We start from the raw sequence: 18,768 nt of genomic DNA, 5'->3' as shown, positions 1-18,768 counted from the left end.
AAATGTAGTCTAGGTTAAAATATCTCTAAAATGAGAAGTCAAGTCACTCTTCCAGGTTTAGTCTCCAATCTACCCTACAAGAGCACTAAACTCAGAGCATTTGGGGCCACAAGCTGAGCCTATGTACTTCCTAAGCATTTGCACTTCCTTCTCTTCCACATTCAGTTCCTTCTTCCTTAAATGCCTGTTTTTCTGTCTACTTCCTTGAATCCCCAGCTAGTTGAAAGAATCTCGAGAACAAGTAATATTTACATACCTTTATACGAAACTTGCTTCAGCTAACAAAATGCTTCCATCTGCCCACTCATTCCAAAAATCCAGTGTCAATGGAGTGCCAATTATACAATCGGCATTCTGAGAGATACTGTAGGTGCTAAAAAAATATTTGATGAATTTAATTAACTCTTTATCTCTAATGATAATATGCTTTAGAGGTGTCTGGGGGCTCAGTCCATTAAGCCACTCACTCTTGATCTTGGCTTAGGTCATTCCCTCAGGGTTGTGAAATTAGCCCCAAGTCAGGCTCTGCTCTGAGCACTGGGCATGGAACCTGCTTAAGATTCTCTCTCTCCTTCTCCCTCTGCCCCTCTCCACTCCGTCTGCCCCTCCCCTCTCCCTCTGTCCCTACCTCTAAAAAAATAAAAAGATAATATGCTTAGCTATTATTAAAACAGTAATATGAGGATTCTGGTTTTATTTGGGTGTGTGTACTTATTTTAAAGTACTTCGAATTTTTTTTAAAGATTTTATTTATGTATTCATGAGAATATACAGAGAGGAGAGAGAGAGGCAGAGACACAGGCAGAAGGAGAAGCAGGCTCCACATAGGGAACCCGACGTGGGACTTGATCCTGGGTCTCCAGGATCATGCTCTGGGCTGAAGGCAGTGCTAAACCACTGAGCCACCCAGGCTGCCCAAAGTACTTAGAATTTCAAAGAGATCTTTGATGCAGTAACTTCTCTGTAGTGACAACTGATGTCTAACTTGAAATAAGGAATATTTTAGAATTCATCTATAAGGTAACAATTAAATGTCTCCATCATTACACTGGACTTCATTTTACAAAACAAAAGAAACAAATAAGAGAAAATTATTCATTATTCAAAATACACCAAAAAATTAAAAAAAGAATATCAAATCAAGCTGGCAGAAACAGTGTTGAGTATAGAGAATGCAGTCAGGATAAATTGGGTAAACTTCACTTTGCAAAGAATAAAAATATCTTTTTGACTTAATGTAATTTTTTATATATTTCATAATAAATCATGTATATGAAATCATCTTGATTACTGCCATCACATTTAATCAACATTCCTTTGCAATGTAATGTTTTCCATTTCTCCATTTAAATTTTTCCAAGTCTAACCTGGAACTCCTCTATTATTAATAAAACATGAAGTGACTTAATATACTTGATTTTGCCCTAAATTTGCCTCATTGGCAACCATCTATCATTTGATATGGGGTTCATATATGTTTACATTTACAGAAAGCAAGAAAATTTATGTTAAAAATATAACAAATACACTACAGAGCATCAGAAGATCTGGAAAAATAGGAAGCTAGTATATTTTTGTACTTCGTTTAACAACTGAACCCATTGTTTTAAACTTAAAGATATTTGACCTCAAAAAGTGTCTAGAGGTTTAAACAAAAGATACATTAAGCATATTATTGGAAATGTAACAAATATACTTTAAAATAAATTTATGCAATGTTTCCTAATCAATTGGACATTCTTTTAGTATACACCAAGAAAAAATTATCCATAAATAAGTGTATACCATTTTTAAATTCTTAAGAAAGAAATCATTCTCCAAATCCTATTTATCTTAGCTCTCAGGAACACTGTTACCATAAGTAGCAACAAATAAACAAATGGTTACATATTCTACATGCCTTCCAAAGGTGACCTATTTTTACATTACATGCAAATGCCCAACATTCTGGCCTGTATCTTTCTTCCCTCTTGACTATAACAATTTCGAATATCCGGTAAAACAAAGGCCTGTATATTTTTAAAATATACAACTATTCAGCACTGACAGTTTGAAAACATTATATGATTTTTCCATTTTCCACTCTTAAATTATTTTCATTTAAAAATATTATATGTTTATACATTATTTTAAAATCTAGTTTCCAATATTATTTATTAAGCATATTGAAAACAAAAAAAGTCTCTATTCACTTTATAAAAACTATATATAAACAATAAAGAGTGACTAAAGTTACATTTAACTTAAAAGTTGGATGTAGGCTTATTTAACTGAACTCAATGGATGCTTAAATAAAATTCCAATGTGTACAAATGACTTCATTTCCTTGACTCGTCAATAACATAAAGTATAAGTAGTATCTACATGACATCAAATTAATAAGCTGGTAAGAAAATTAAAGAAATTGGTTTCATTTCTGATTCTTTTGTCCAGAAGGACAGGAACGCATTTATCTTTTTTTTTTTTTTTTTAATGGAGACTTTGAATCTTATCATGAAGTTAGAATCTATTTGGTTATACAATACTTTGGCTTACTGTAGAACACTAAGTCCATTCACATTTATGATATTTTTCAAATATCCATAATATTCTTAGGTCATTATGTCTTAAAAATTACAATCTCCCAAGAGCAGGAGACAAGGCAAGAGAAAACATGTAGAAAACATTTCTTACCTTCTAGCCCCAAGAGACACAGTAATATATGAAATGTCCCCTTACAGCAGTAGTCTCATACACATGCCAAGTTACTAATGGGCTTCTGTAATGAGATTGGAAAAAAAAAAAAAAAAACCCTAGAGATGTCCAGTGCCAAGACACAGCAACACCAGAGTGCATTTCCTAGACATTAGCTCCTCAGGATACTCTGTAGGAAAAGGAGTTCTATAGTTGAAGATCTCTGGAAAATAGTGCCTACGATATATCCCACCCTCTTAAAGTTATATAATACATGTAAGAGCCAAAATCCTGGTATAAAAATAGCAACATTTAAAATCCTTATCTGGCTAACTCAACATTTTAAAAGCTGATTTGACTGTGAGGATTGCTATGAGCCAAATGATTGTGTCCCCACAAAATTCACAGGTTCAATTCCCATTCCTCAATGTGATGGTATTAGGAAGCATGGTCTTTGGAAGGTAAGCAGGTTTAGATGAGGTCATGAAGGTAAGGTGAGACACCCCCCCCCCCCCCCGCCCGCCGTGATGGGATGAATGCTACTATCAGAGGAGGAAAAGACATCAAGGCTTCTACTCTCCACTATTTGAGGCATGTAAGAAGGCAACAGTCTGCAAGCCATTTAGAGGGCCCTCACTAGAATGACCCCAACCATATTGGAACCCTAATCTCAGACTTCGTAGCCCACATAACTTTGAAAAATTAACTTCTGTTGTTTAAGCTACCCAGTCTGTGGTATTTTATTGTAGCAGCCCGTGTGATCTAGGACAGGGCTTTCATTTCTTTTTTTATGTCTATTATATAGTTACAGAGAACGCACTTTGGCAACACTGATATAGGCTACCAGAAGGTTTTACACAGGAGAGGGGAATGAATGTGTTCACTTTGGAAATTCATCACTTCAGCTATATTTGTAGAGAACAGATGGAAGAGAGTAAATTCTAGAAACAATGGAAGTAGAATAAACCAATAGAACAGATGAAACAGAAGTGATGGCTGTAGGCTTACTGGGTTGAGCACTTCAGTAGGTGACAGTTGTTATTGACTGAGATGGAAAGAGCTGAAGGAGGAAAGAGGTGTGGGGAAGATCAAGCCATAGCACCAAATAATTAGTTTTTATTCTATGTGTACGTATTTTGTAAGCTACAGTACCAAATGCATCTCATCATTTTATTTATCTTGGGGTATTTTTTAAAATATAAAGTCCTGAGACCTACACACATAGATTTTCTTTCAAAAGGTATGAAATGGAGACAAAGAACTTACATTCCTATACAACTTCTCAAGTACTTCAGATGATCAAAGGTCATCAGAAGGGTGTGAGGGTCACAGCTAGATCTTTTGCCTTCCTAGAGCTCTTACGCTTAGCAAGTGCTTAATTAACATTAATTGTAAGAAGAATCTTATAACCCAGTGCAGAATAGGATTAAAATCTTGAGGGGCAGCCTGGTTTGGTGCTGCCTTCAGCCCAGAGTGTGATCCTGGAGACCAGGGATCGAGTCCCACATCAGGTTCCCTGCATGGAGCCTCCTTCTCCCTCTGCCTGTGTCTCTGCCTCTCTCTTTCTCTCTATGTCTCTCATGAATAAATAAATAAAATCTTAAAAAAAAATCTTGAGTTTTCAGAACTGGGGAGTAGTAAAACTATAAATAGAAGAAAATGAATATAGTTAGGATGCCTGAAGCCTAATACCTGCCCAAAGAGTAATTGGTATGATCTTCATTTACTTCATCTATAAAATGACTGTTATGTCTCCAAAATACTGTGATTTTCAAAGATATCACATGTGAGTGTCTGCAATGGGTAATTAGGAGGGGAATGATGTCTTATTTTATCAATGCAGACAGGACATAAAAGGCTTAGTTTTTAGTATAGGAAGAATATTGTAGAAGGGCCAAACCTAAGATGCTTCTTATAGAACACTGATGTATGGAGTTCAAGAGATTGTCTATCCAAGAGTGTTTTTCTTTTCTTATTATCATTCTATTCCAAATGATCCACCATCACCAAAAAAATAATTTTTATAGCGAGAGTTTGTACCTTCTTTGAGGGAAGTAATTTTTTTAAACAGTTTGTTGGATCTTCACTGAAAACCACTTATACTACTTGGAACCACCTGAGTAAATTTAAGAGCCCAGGTCCTTTGACTTTCAAGTTTCTGTGAAGAGCATCAAAGGGAAGCAGAGAAAGAGATGATGATTTCAGTTTTAGAGCACAATTTTTTAATTTAAATTCAATTTGCTCATATATGGTATAACACCCAGTGCTTATCTCATCACGTGCCCTCCTTAATGCCCATCACCCAGTTACTCCATTCCCCTACCCACCTCCTCTTCTGCAACTCTTTGTTTCTGTTAGGAGTCTCTTAGGGTTTGTCTTCCTATTTTTTCCCCACTCAGTTTCTCCCTTCCCTTATGGCCCCTTTCACTATTTCTTAAATTCCACATATGAGTGAAACCATTTAACTGTCTTTCTCTGATTGACTTATTTCACTCAGCATAATACCCTCCCGTTCCATCCATGTTACTATAAATGATAGATATTCATCCTTTCTGATGTCTGTGTACTTCTTCTACAAGAAAGACGAGGAAGTGCATACTAAAGCTGAATCAGCCATAATGTTATGTTCCCATCGCCACCATAGCCCAGCCTCAAGCAGCAATTAACTTTCGTTTTATTTATTTGTTTAATACCTTGTGAACTTACTATATCAACAATACTAGATTAATGTCTCTTATATCTTCATTCTTCAAGAATACCAATGCTCTACACTCTAAAAATCTATAAACTTTCCAAACAGAACAATAAAACAAGCCACTGGACCACAAAAATATAGGTATACCAATCACCACTCAATTTTTAATTCTGCTTTCAAAGCACTGATTTTTTTTTCTTCTTAATTTGTTTTGGATAAGCTTTGCTTAAGCTTTTTCTCCCTCCTGCAAAATGGAAATATTTACAGCAAAATTTCCAGTCACTACATAACAGTTTAGTTGTCTCATGAAATCTATTATAATGGGGTTTTTACCTGTTCCCATTATTCCATGGCCCCTCCCCCACTTTCCAAAACTGTTTTTTTCACCAACAGTCTGATGAATCCAACATGAGTTGTCTGCTACACAGATGTGTAATGATTTATGCATAACAATATATCTCATTTGGCTCTTTCTGGTGAAATTTTTTCTCTTACCTATAATATCAGAGCAGACTCTATCCCAGATCCTCTTTCTGCTCTTTCTACCACTACATTCCTCATATTCAAAGAGCTAAAATTTGTCAGACTTCCAATTTGGCTTACCCATTCCTAATTATTTAAAAATACTCTGTTCTTTGAAACATGACATTTTACTGAATTATGAACCTTACAAAACAGATGCTAACTAAGAAAACATCTGATATTAAAATACAATTTTTCAATACTGGATTATGATCTTCTGGGAAACAAATTTATAAGGATCATCTGGTTGCAAAATGTGATTTTAGGATTGGAACATTGCGAGCATTTAGCATATTATTTGGTTTATGCACTATAAAAATTAACATCAAGAGGGTTCTCAGGACTTCAAGATGTCATGAATGTCAGAAAATCAATGAGGGCTATACAGTGTATGAAAAGATACACTAAAAATACCCAAATTTCTTCTGATGATAAAAGCGACACTATGGAAAAAATAATTTTGAATTAGCACTCCCTCTAGGTCTTCAATTCCTATAGTTTTACAAACCACTCAAACTGCTACAACTTCACCACCAGTTTCTATGACCTCTTCCATGTAATGTTGTTGCAATTTACAGGTGTCAACTCCTTCTGATTCCTTTATTAAATACAACTTTATACCTTTTTTAAAGAGAATATGAAATTTATTAAATATGGAACACAAAAATAAAACCACCAAAATCAGGACCCAGCAAGCTCCCACCCCAGCCCCCATAAAAACGTTTCAAGTATACCCACAATGGCTAGCAAAGAGCAAAAAGATGCAAAGCTTCCAAAGTGACAGATGCTCAGCTTGAGAAGGTAGATGGCTGGGTCAGATGAGCCCCATTCCTGGAGGAGCCCACTGTTGACTCAGTCGCAGCACCATGTGAAAACTTCACCCTGCTGGCCCAGAGGCTGATGTCAGGGTGCTTCCTAAGCATGTGACTGGCTGCCCCAGCTGGGTGGGAGGCAGACCACATACTCTCCCTCTGCATTCTCCACTTGCTTCACAGTCAGATCCTGCTTCTGCTCCTCCAGTGCCTGACAGAACTAGTACATGGCTTGTTTTAGCCAGAGGGGCTTATCCACAAAGATGATATGGAGCCAGCCAGGCTCCTTACACATGTAGATCTTGCCTCAGGACAATATCAGCTTGTTGTCCAAGAAGCAGCAATGAAGCAAAAGCTCTTCCTCAAATATACAGGGATCCAGGCACACTTTACAAAGGATTATCCAAAGAGGTTTGATCCCACTAAGTTAACTTTAACATTGTAACTAAAAGAAATGGAATTCATCTGGACATTTCAAAACTACCAAGTAAATGGAAAAGAGTGTTCTTCAAGTCCCAGGGGGTGAGGAGAGGGTCTGTCTCGCAGAGAATAGCACAACTCATACCAGTTTATAATAGTAAGCAAGTAATAATACTAATAAAAATGCTCTTAGGTCATAGAGCCGTGATAAACTTTACAAGACAAGCCAAAAAGGTCACTATTCATATCTATTTTCTATTACTGCTTTCTTTAAATAAAATCACATTATTGCTGTTGATAAAAAGCCAATTCAGTGAAACAATCACTGAAAATCCAAAGTGAATGCCACTTATAATTCTGTGAAAGGAAGGAAGTTGGTGCAAGTATATTTAAAGTCATAAATAGTTCTACCAGATTTTTAAATACAAGTGATTGTTCAAAGAAAAAAGACAAAAGAAAGGAAAAAAAGAGACATCTAGCTATCAAATCTTTGTGTGACATACACATACAGACACATTTTGAGATTCATCCACAATGCCAGGTTCACACTTGATTTTCTGCAGTGGTAAACATCTCTAAACATCAGTTTTCTTTGCTATAAAATGGCCAACATGCTGAAAAGAATACCTTCATCTTATTTGTAAATTGCACACATCTAATCAATATTTTCATATAGCAAACTAAGAAGTCTCTAAAATGTGAAAAAATAAGAGAAAATTTATTGTCTTTTTTCCTTTGTTGGGAAAAATATATATAAATTCCTGCAATATATGTATAATTTTCACATAGAAAAAGTAAGAAAATTATAAAAATAAGCCAGCCAAATATAGGATTATTGCTCTATTGGTCTATTTTTAATACCAAAAAAATGTAGTTTTATGTTTTAGCTGACACTGACTACACACGCAGTCCCTAAACCAAACATGTGGCATTTGAAAATGCATTTGTTGACAAGTTATGTCTTTTTAAATTTATAGGCATACCTCATTTTGCACTTCACAGATACTGTGCTTTTTACAAATTGAAGGCTTGTAGCAATGCTGTGTGGAGCAAATCTATTGGTGCCATTTTCCCAAGAGCAATTGCTTATTTCATGTCTCCATGTCACATTTTGATAATTCTCACAATATTTCAAACTCTTTCATTATTATTGTGTCATGGTGATTTCTGATCAGTGATTATGACTTGCTGAAAGTTCAGATGTGGTTAGCAATTTTCAGCAAAAAAGCTTTTTTTAATTGAGGTATGCATATTATCTCTTTAAGACAATGCCTTGCACACTCAATAGACTACAATATAGTACAAACATGACTTTTATATGTACCAGGAAACCAAGAAATACATTTGACTCTCTTTATTAAAATATTCACTTTATTACAATAATCTGTAACCAAACCTAAACTATTTCTGAGGTAAACTGTATATGATACTTAGTAAGTGGGAAAATGAGAAAGTCTACCTATATATAATATAAATTTATATTAAAACAATTAATAGTATATGATATAAAGTAATTTTTCCTGGTCACATGCAATTACACACTATTATTAACATTCCAAAGTAGTCTGTCAGACATAGGCCATTGTGAAAGTCTTTCCCAGCCTGTCTCCACAAGTACTGTAGGTATTGACTTAGATAATCAGTTTTTCATGAATTATTTTAAAACCTTTGAAAGAATCTGACTACTGAATTCATAAACAATATTAACTATATCCAACTATGAAAACCATCACTAGTCACATGGTCCTCCAATCAACTAATGGCCACTTTCACATACTTCACATTCAGATGTTTCTTAGAACCTAGATTTCTAGCATTTGGTCTTAAGATATTGACCATTTGGGGGATCCCTGGGTGGCGCTGCGGTTTGGCTCCTGCCTTTGGCCCAGGGCGCAATCCTGGAGTCTCGGGATCAAGTCCCACGTCCGGCTCCCGGCATGGAGCCTGCTTCTCCCTCCTCTGCCTCTCTCTCTCTCTCTGTCTATCACGAATAAATAAATAAATCTTTTAAAAAAAAAGATATTGACCTTTTATCAAAAGTCATATACAGGAAATAGCAACCAGACTGCTTTTTAAAATTATTTTAAGAAGCAAAGGCATAGATTAAATAGCATATAGAAAAGTTTAGATTCTCAGGAATTTTTTTTAAAGTAGTATGTTAAGGTTAGAAGAGTTATTGAGGGACGCCTGGGTGGCTCAGTGGTTGAGCATCTGACTTTAGCTCAGGGCTTGCAGGATCTGGGATGGAGTGCCATATCAGGCTTCCTGCATGGAGCCTGCTTCTCCCTCTGCCTGTGTCTCTGCCTCTCTCTCTCTCTCTCTCATGAATAAATAAAATCTTAAAAAAAAAAAAAAAAAAGAGTAATTGAGATCAAGAAAACCCAACCTGCTACATGAGCCTTTATAAATTGTAACAGCAGAAGACAACACCACCCTGACCAGGGACATTGTTAATGGAAATACTTAACTACCTGCCCCACCTTTCCAATCTGTAAACTATTACTCTAAAGCTTACCTCTCCACAAATCTCAATATATTTCTGTTACTTTCATCTAGAACAATGCCAAGGAGTTAGTAAAAACTCAATAAATATTTTACTGAATGAAAAAAAAAGAATAAATACAATGAACGAAATTCTGACATTCACATTGCTCTTCAGGAGTTACTTGAGAACAGCTAAAATTTTCATTGCAAAGACCTAGATTAAGGAAAGACTTTTACGGCCTTAGAAATCATTTTCCATGACATTAACATTGCTCTGAACACTGCCTCTCCTATTATCAGGAATGATCATCAAGAATGACGATCTCAGGCATGATGCAGCCTGTCACTTCCACCTTAAGGTAGAGAGACAATGTCATAGCAATCTTTCCTGGCTTCTGAATCTTGGCATTCTAGGAGAGAGTGTCCAGCCCTGGCTATAGGTTATCTCCTATCTCATTTAATAATACCTATTATATATTGAACAACTATCCCAAACCAAGGACTGTTGTAATATGTTATACACAAATTCAATCATTATTTCCTCTTACATTAGAAAAAAAAAAAAAAAAAAAAGCTGGCCTCAAAGTGATTGGGTAATATTGTGCAAGGTCACAGAATTACTAGTGAACAGTGTAACAAGGTTTGAAATTCAAGTCTGTTTCACTTCAAAGCTGGATTTATCCTACTGATGTCATGCTGCATTTTATTTATTTGCTAATTAAATGTACAACTGCAAAGAAGAATGTTTTCACTTCCAAAATATAGTACATATGTAAATGTGTCTGTATAGTTTCTAAGTGTCAAAAGACAAATGTAAAATAATTTTTAATTATATTAACAATCAAATATTATAACTATATACACATATATAAATACTGTGATGTTCAATTTTATGCCAATCTGGCTAGACTATAGTCCCCAGCTATTTAATAAACATAAAAAATAAAATAACCTAGGCATTGTTATTTGTTTTTTAAGAATTTATTTATTTATTTATTTATTTATTTATTCACGAGAGACACATAGAGAGAGGCAGGCACATAGGCAGAGGGAGAAGCAGGCTTCCTGTGGTGATCAGGAACCCGGGATCATGTCCTGAACTGAAGGCAGACACGTAACCACTGGGCCACCCAGGCATCCCTCTAGGCATTGTTATGAAGGTATTTGGTAGATGTGATTAAAGTCCATAATCAGTTGATCATAAGTGAGGAAATTATTTTAGATAATCTGGGTGGGCCTATTTCAATCAGTTGCAAAAGCCATTAGAACAGAGCTGAGGATTCCATGAAGAGGAAACTATCCCACACCTCTGGACTGCAGCTTCTTCCAAAACAGAGTTCCAGTCTGTCCTTCCTGATGACTTTTAAGATTTCAGACTCGCCTCGCCGGTGCTCACACATTAAACCAATTCTCTTAATATATGTTTCCTACTCTTCTGTTTCTCTGGTTGAACCCTAACTGATACATACATCTTCCCAAATATCTATTTGTAGCCATGATTCTTAATCTTTTTTTTGTAGTAATTTAGTTAAAATCACCAATAGCACTATGGCAAAGGTGAGGCAGGTGGTCACCAAACCTAATTCTTCTTCCTCATAGACATGCAGATAGACAATACTACCCAGCAACCTCTGCAGTTAGATGAGGCCATATGGCTGAGTTCTGGCCAAACAGAATGTGAGTAGAAGTGATAACTATTATTGCCACGCTTTACCTACACAACCTAACATTTGCAATCTCCCATGCTCCTTCCCTTCTATGGTAATTTTAGAAGTCAGATGTTGAAGATTATGAACCAACATATAGGGGAAACTGGATTACTCAATCAATGTTTTAACAAAATCTGCCTGCCACTCAGGTATGCTTGTTTAATATTTTTCATTAGCAAGAATTAAATTTCCATTGTGTTAAGTTACTGAAATTATTGTACTTCTATTTTACAGAAGTTCTGCTACCTTAACTAGCATAAGCACTTTCATTTTCTCCAGAATATAAATATTCCAGTTTATTACCATCAAAGGCTTGGAATATCTATCACTACTATATACTTCTCTTGGCTGAACCACACAAAGGAAAACTCACTGATCTATTTCATAAAATGCTGAAAATGCCATAATTCCCACAGAGCCAAAAAATTCTGAAGTATAACAGAGATCAGGAATATTCAAATCATCTGGATCATAGAATTATTCCTAAGGCATTTTTGAAATAAAGTAAAGCTTATGTCATAAAAAGCTAAGAAAAATAATGCAACACACACTTCAGGTAAATAATTTACAATGCTAAGTGTATCTGCTTGCAATCCTTATGAATTTTAACTTAGAAACTAAGATTTTTGTGCCTTCTAAAGGGATTAATGATTTGCTACTGGTAAAGAAAATAATACATTATGTGAAATTTGAATGAAAAAAATGCACTTCCCAGAGAATTTAAATTATATCATATCATATCATGATTTAAATTAAATTATATCTCTGACCCAACCTGTATGTGTATTCTCACAATATCGATGCAATTTCTGCTGTGGCCCTGCCACCTTGTGTTCTCTTCCTTAGCACACAAGTAATTGTAGCTTTTTTTTTTTTTTTTCTTCCTTTTTAAGTACAATGAGACATGTTATAAGAGCTCATGTGTCAAGGATTTCAGATATTTTGCTTTAATAAAAAGAAAACTCAAAATCACCTCTTGCCTTTGGCTGTAACTCTGTATGCCCAAAGAAGTGGAAATTTAATGCAAGTGTCAAGACCCAGATAATCCTGTTATTGAGGGGGAAAAATCAGAGATGAAATGATCCAGATTTGCTGTGCATATTGGTCACATTTTTCAGATAATTCTTCAACTCTCTACTTTTACTGGCTCTCAATGTTTTACTGTGTAGTCTTTTATAAAGTGCCTAGAAACTCAAGAGATAAGTTAACTCAGCACTCTTAAGATCTCTAACTCCAGACAATGTACTTTGGTGGAGAGCCAGGCTGTAAGTCCTTAGGGGAGACTTTAGGGATAAAATGATACAAGAGGAGACAGAAAAAAAAGTAGGTTATAATCACTCATACAAAAAAGAAAGAGAGAGATGAGGAGGAATATTGGCTCTGATGCAAAAAAGGTGGATTCAATCAAGTGTATTCATAACTATGGTGAGAGAAAATAAGCTGAATTAGAGAATACAATTGGTCCTATAGATGACAAGTGTTGATGTGAAGAAAACATTCCTAAAATATATCATTTCTTAATAAAAAGTACATCGAAAAATTCATAAAAAGAAGAGATTCTATTGGGTAGCATTTTGTAACTACCTGTTAGAGACAAATTCCAAAAATACAAATGTAGCTATAAAAAAGATCAATTGATTTTTAAATATATAATTGCTGTTGGAAGATCCAGTGCTCACTGATCTAAAACATATCCACATACATCTCTGTAACATAACTATAAACCTGATAGCAAATACAAATACTTGAACTGTCACGTACAATTTTATCTCAGCAAAATAAACATATTATTAACTCTGAAGAACTTTATCTCTCTACAGAAGAATCTGCAAAGTAGCTAAATGCCAAATTTAGATTAAAAACATATTTTTGTACCTTGTTGATAAACCAGAATAAATGTTTCTCATAATCCATCAATATTTAATTAACATATGATAACTGTCCTATTAAACCTAAGTTAAATCCTTATTGGAAAAATAAAGTGCAACTGCAGCTTCTTTTTATACAAATTATAACTATTCACAAATACCAAAACAAATCTCAAATGCAAACTATCTGAAGCAATGATACAGTTTGATTGAGGAGAATGGAAACTTGGAAACTAAAAGAAAGCAAAACTTGAAGGAATGGGATTGACACACATCAAGAATTTCTTTTTTCCTTTAATTTTTTTTATTTTACACTTTTGCCGTGAACTCAACTGGATTCACTCAGATATTCAAATAGAATTTGGGATCTAAAATTGTTTATATGACTTCCTCCTGCCTAGCAACCCAACTGCTTTTGACTGCCTCCCAGAAAACGTGCCATTTTTCCTTCTGTTTATTTCCCCAGTATATCAGCATTCATCTGTTTGAGTCTGCTTTAATGGAAGTCTTTCAGTATGCCATGCAACGTTCTGCTAGGGTAAGGAAGGTTTCTGATTGACAATCACGTGTAGCAGACCAAGGCTGAGGGTTTGCAGAGAGAACCAAACATTAGGACAGTCTGGGAGCTCTGAGAATGTTTATAGTATTTTCTGTGTTAGGAAATGTCTGCAGGAAGGAAAGTCCCCAATAAAGTTTGTTTGGAATTAGTTGTAACCTCCCGGTTTAAGGATATTGCACGATTTGAGGATGACATCAGGTGGGAATAAAAGACAGAAATAAGACCAAGAATGTGTTTTACTTTCTTTTTAGGCAGCCAAGAATAACTTGCTTTGCATGATCATGGAACCACTTCAGTAAAATGTTTAAATCTCAGGATTTTATGCATAATAAACCCACAGGAGCGTTTAAGACCTGAACAACCTCCTTTTCTTAATCGAACCACATAAATCACTATTCTGTAAAGCATAGATTATGTGTACCTGAAAAATATGTTCAAATAAGTTTTTATTTTTTTCAATGATAGTCACACAGAGAGAGAGAGGGGGGCAGAGACACAGGCAGAGGGAGAAGCAGTCTCCATGCACAGGGAGCCTGACGTGGGACTTGATCCTGGGTCTCCAGGATCACACCCTGGGCCAAAGGCAGGCGCCAAACCGCTGCGCCACCCAGGGATCCCTGTTCAAATAAGTATTAACAGGTATGACATATTACATATTATTTATTCTTTAAAATGGATTTGATAAAAAATAACTTGAATATTAGAAACCCTCATGTAATATCAGAACCCTATATTATCAACATCATCCTATACAAACAAAACTGAATGGCTTACAGAGTATATATTCTTTGTTACTATTGTCAGAAATGGCTTTAAAATAGTAAAGTAACAAAATATTAATAAGACTTAACAAATTATTCTAAAACTAATTAATTCATTGTTCATAAGGCCACCACCAAATAGTGAATGGAATCAATTATTTGATCAGTGCAATGTGATATAGATGATCAAGATAGTCCTACAACAGTAAAATTTGTACTTCTACATCCTCATTACTCTAATGGATCTCAATTCTATTGAAGAAAATGTATCAGGCCAACATGTACTAAGAGAATTAGATGGAATTCTAAGTTGCAGCCAATTCTTACCTTCTGAACAATTCAACCAATTTTCCCCTTTATTCTTTCTGAAGTTTTGATGTTTGGTTTCTTAAAATTAGCATTAGAAAATCTTTATAACTAAAGGTAGAGTGACTTAAAATGTGCATGTCCCATCCATAAATTTTTTACTACCTCAAGAGCCACCACAGTAACTCCCAAGAAGGACAGAGACCAACCCCATCTCTTGAGTGTGGTGGGGTTTTTCCTTAAGATTTATTTATTTATTTGCAATGGCAGGGAGGGGGCAGAGGTAGAGAGAAACTCAAGCAGACTCCATGCTGAGCACAGAACCAACGTGAGGCTCATTCTCAGGACCCTGAGATTAAAACATAGGCCAAAACTAAGAGTCAGAGGCTCAACTGACTGTCGTACCCCAGGTGACCCAAGTTTTTGTGATTTTCCTAATTATTTGTTGTCAAGTTGAGATATTTGTTATTTTTTTTTAGATGAAGAGTCTTTTTTTTATGCCTGTAGACAAATATCCTGATTATTTTTATCCATTAAATATGACTCCAGACATGTGTAAAAACAAGTGGAGAGACTTTAAGTTAAAGAGACATTAAAGCTTTCTTAGTTTTTACTTTTCAAAAAGCTAAGAAATGGTTGGAATTTGAGGATTGCAAAAAAAGAAAAGAACACATGAGGGTAGAATGGAAAGGAAGACAGAATTAGAGATAGTTTGGAAAGAAATGTTAAGGGACTTAACACAAAAGTGGTAAAATAGCAAAAAACAAAAAACAAAACCAAGGCATTTTCTCCCATTCTCAGCCATCTCATGTATTGTGTCTAGAACACTCTATTAAATAATTCTACTCTCAATACAAACCACTGTCTTTTAATACTGTAAGAATAGTTATTTAATTGGAGAAAGTAAAGTGAGGAAAACATTTATTTAAAGAGTGTATTTGGATCCCTGGGTGGCGCAGCGGTTTGGCGCCTGCCTTTGGCCCAGGGCGCAATCCTGGAGACCCCGGATCGAATCCCACGTCAGGCTCCCGGTGCATGGAGCCTGCTTCTCCCTCTGCCTATGTCTCTGCCTCTCTCTCTCTCTCTCTCTGTGACTATCATAAATAAATAAAAATTAAAAAAAAAAGAGTGTATTTTTATTATCTCTCTTTTGTACTAAGCTCTGAAACTTGCACTTGTTTATACTATAGGGCTTATTATTTTTTTTTTTACTATAGGGCTTATTATATTGAATTCGATTTATTTGTTTAAATGGCTGACCCTGCTAGATTTTGAGCTTTAAATGATAGGAATCATGTCACATTAGTCTTCATACCCGCTAACCAAAATCTCAGTGTTGTTGTATAAGTGAGTTCAAGACACATTACCCTTATCTAAGCAGAACTCTGATTTCAGGAGGGGAGGGAAAGGGGAAGGAAGAGTAAGGGAGAAGGGAGGAAAGAAGAAAACTAGTTTACAAAATTACACAAAGAAGGGTATACTATAGTATTTGATTTTAAAAGAACTTTCTTCTATTATTTGAACGATATATGAATAAAAAATTCAATGTGATTGAAAGGCATTTGGCTTGCCCATTGACAGTCATAGTGAAGATCTTCTAACTTCTTCAGATTCTACATCAGTAGTGCTGAGTTAAAGAACCTGTAATCCAAGGAAAGAGTCCTAGCAGACCAAGGGATTTCTAGCTAAATACCACCTACATTACACTCACCTAAAAAAAATAAATAAATAAAAGTAGAAGAGAAACCAGCCACTCCACTATTCCCCACTTGACTTACAGAGCTACTCTGGCAAATTATACATTTCACAAAAGCAGAGGAATGGAACTAATGTCTTCTAACAATCTCTTCCAGTTCCTTGACTCCATCACTAACAGGCTAGACAGAAATCAATATTGACTTCTTCAATTATATCAGAAATACTTATGTACCCTCAAGATGTTAAAATAAGGAATGTAACAGATCGACAGCATTGTTTTAGTATGTTTATTTTTATGTCTGAGTTGCCTTTCTGTGTTCAAATGCTTCTTTTATCCCCTAATGAAATGGAACCTTACCTCATAATGTTAAAACTTAACAATGTCAAGAGTTTGCATCTGAAGGATATGTTGACAATTACTCAATTGATGTTTAGTCCATATATATCGGTAATGTTATTTCAGCCTTAATCCTCATTGTGTCATTAGCATATACCTAAATGCCTGGAATTGGTTAGCTGTTCAATAAATATGGAAGAAAGGAAAGAAAGGAAGAGGGAGGGAGGAAGGGATGGAGGAAGAGATGAAGGGTGGGATATAAATAATTTAACCTAATAAAAATGTCAGCAACTCATTTATTTCAAGTTGTTTGGGGCATAAATTATAATATGAATAGAACAAAATTAATGGAATAAAATAAAAGTACTTGACAAAGTACTTTGCTCTTTGTTTGATAGTAAGTGATTTACATTTGCTCAAAGAAGACTATGCTCTACTTTTTTCTTTACATCTTGTTCATTAGCCATTGAATGGACATTAATTATACTAAAAAAATAAAATCTGTATAATTATTTTAAATGCTATCTATGGCAGATCCTTCATGTGGCGATTCCAGCTTGCCATCTTCTCTTCTAAGCTTTTTTTATACTATTAATAAAAGTCAAAATATACTAGTTGAGTATGGTTTCTATTCATTAGAATAATTTAAATCTGTATTCTATAATTATGACTTCCTCATGTAGCCAAACCAAGGAAGTAATGTACATGCAGCAGCACCACCTAGATAGAAATTGAAAGCTTTAATAAGGAATTTGCATAATAAGTTCAGCTTCTTGTGATTCTGCTCTGCATTATGTTTTTGTGTGCTGTACTGAAGATAAATTCTGGTGTCTAAAATGTGGGTTCTTTCATTTTTTTTTCCAGATTTAAATTTGCTGACCTGAATGATGCGAATAAATATGAAAAAACAGTTTACGTGATAAAATACCAATCTTCTAACCATTAGATTCCTCTGGAACTCCAGAGATAAATCAAATTATATTTTCAAGAAATCAATGATAGGTTTTAGATTCCCTCCTACTTAATGCTCTAACTAACTACTACCATATCCAAGTTCTATCAGATTCTTTGATTCCCATTCTCTACTTTTTCACAATAGACAATTCTCCTTTTGTGAGGCTGACCAGCAATAGCAAATCACCAAGTCACTTTCCCACAGTCACTTGGAGCTCCTTGCTTTTCACTAACAAACTAATTAACATGAGCCAGTATGTTACGTGCATTGTATTTAATGATGATACTTTGGCCTATCCAATCTTCTTTCATGTTAAGACTAAACACTATTCCATAATTGCAACTTATCTTTTTAGAGAGAGCTCATCCAAAGCAATTTGAGACAATGGGAAAAAAATTCATTCTCCCAATCCTAAAGGCACTAGTGAAATGTGAGATCAATATTTCTCTTCCTTCAGTATATACCAGTCAATGCAGAAGACCAAATGTATACTGAATATTTTATTCAACTCATACTTATCAACTGAGGCCCTTATTAAATCCAAATAACCGGAGCCTTGATTTTCTTGGTGTTTTTTTGGTGCTATCAACTGCTGAATTCGTGCCAAATTTCTCTGTTGTTCATAACTTCAATACAGGCAAAGCAGCAACATTTGTTCTGCTTTATCATGGACGGTAGTCCAACCAAAAAATAATTGGACATATCTGTTTCCTGTTTCACAAAGCTGGCATTTTGCTTTCAGCACTCTTTACTGCATTAACGCCTCTCTCAATTAGGCAGTGAGAAAAGAGAGAAAATATGCACATACTGTGCTCTGGCATTTCAACAGCAGTGACTCCAGTCAATTCCAGCAGAGCATCTTGCCTCCTGATTTAATCCCTCTTGTCAGTTGCTCATCATAAACTGTATAAGAATGTTGCATATATTTTACTATTCATAATTCTGCAATGAGAAAGAGTGTGTCTACTA

The 18,768-nt window shown here is 35.1% G+C and overlaps 1 long non-coding RNA gene across 4 annotated transcripts in view; it reads right to left on the bottom strand.

Annotated features, from left to right (window-relative positions):
• Positions 1 to 3,026, bottom strand: part of LOC140611694 (uncharacterized) — a 754,568-nt gene extending 751,542 nt beyond the window's left edge. The window contains exons 1-2 of one of the 4 annotated variants that reach the window (XR_012012832.1): positions 2,674 to 3,026; positions 257 to 373 (exon numbers count right to left, since the gene is read on the bottom strand). This is a non-coding gene — a long non-coding RNA (uncharacterized lncRNA). The remainder of the gene's footprint in view (positions 1 to 256; positions 374 to 2,673) is intronic. The other 3 variants (XR_012012833.1, XR_012012835.1, XR_012012834.1) reach the window with 3 other exon arrangements.
• Positions 3,027 to 18,768: the final 15,742 nt, after the last annotated feature.

This window comes from Canis lupus, chromosome 20, assembly GCF_048164855.1.
Source record: "Canis lupus baileyi chromosome 20, mCanLup2.hap1, whole genome shotgun sequence".
In the NCBI taxonomy this organism is placed as follows: Eukaryota; Metazoa; Chordata; class Mammalia; order Carnivora; family Canidae; genus Canis; species Canis lupus.
Note: the sequence above shows the minus strand (reverse complement) of the source record. Positions and strands in the feature narration are given on the sequence as shown.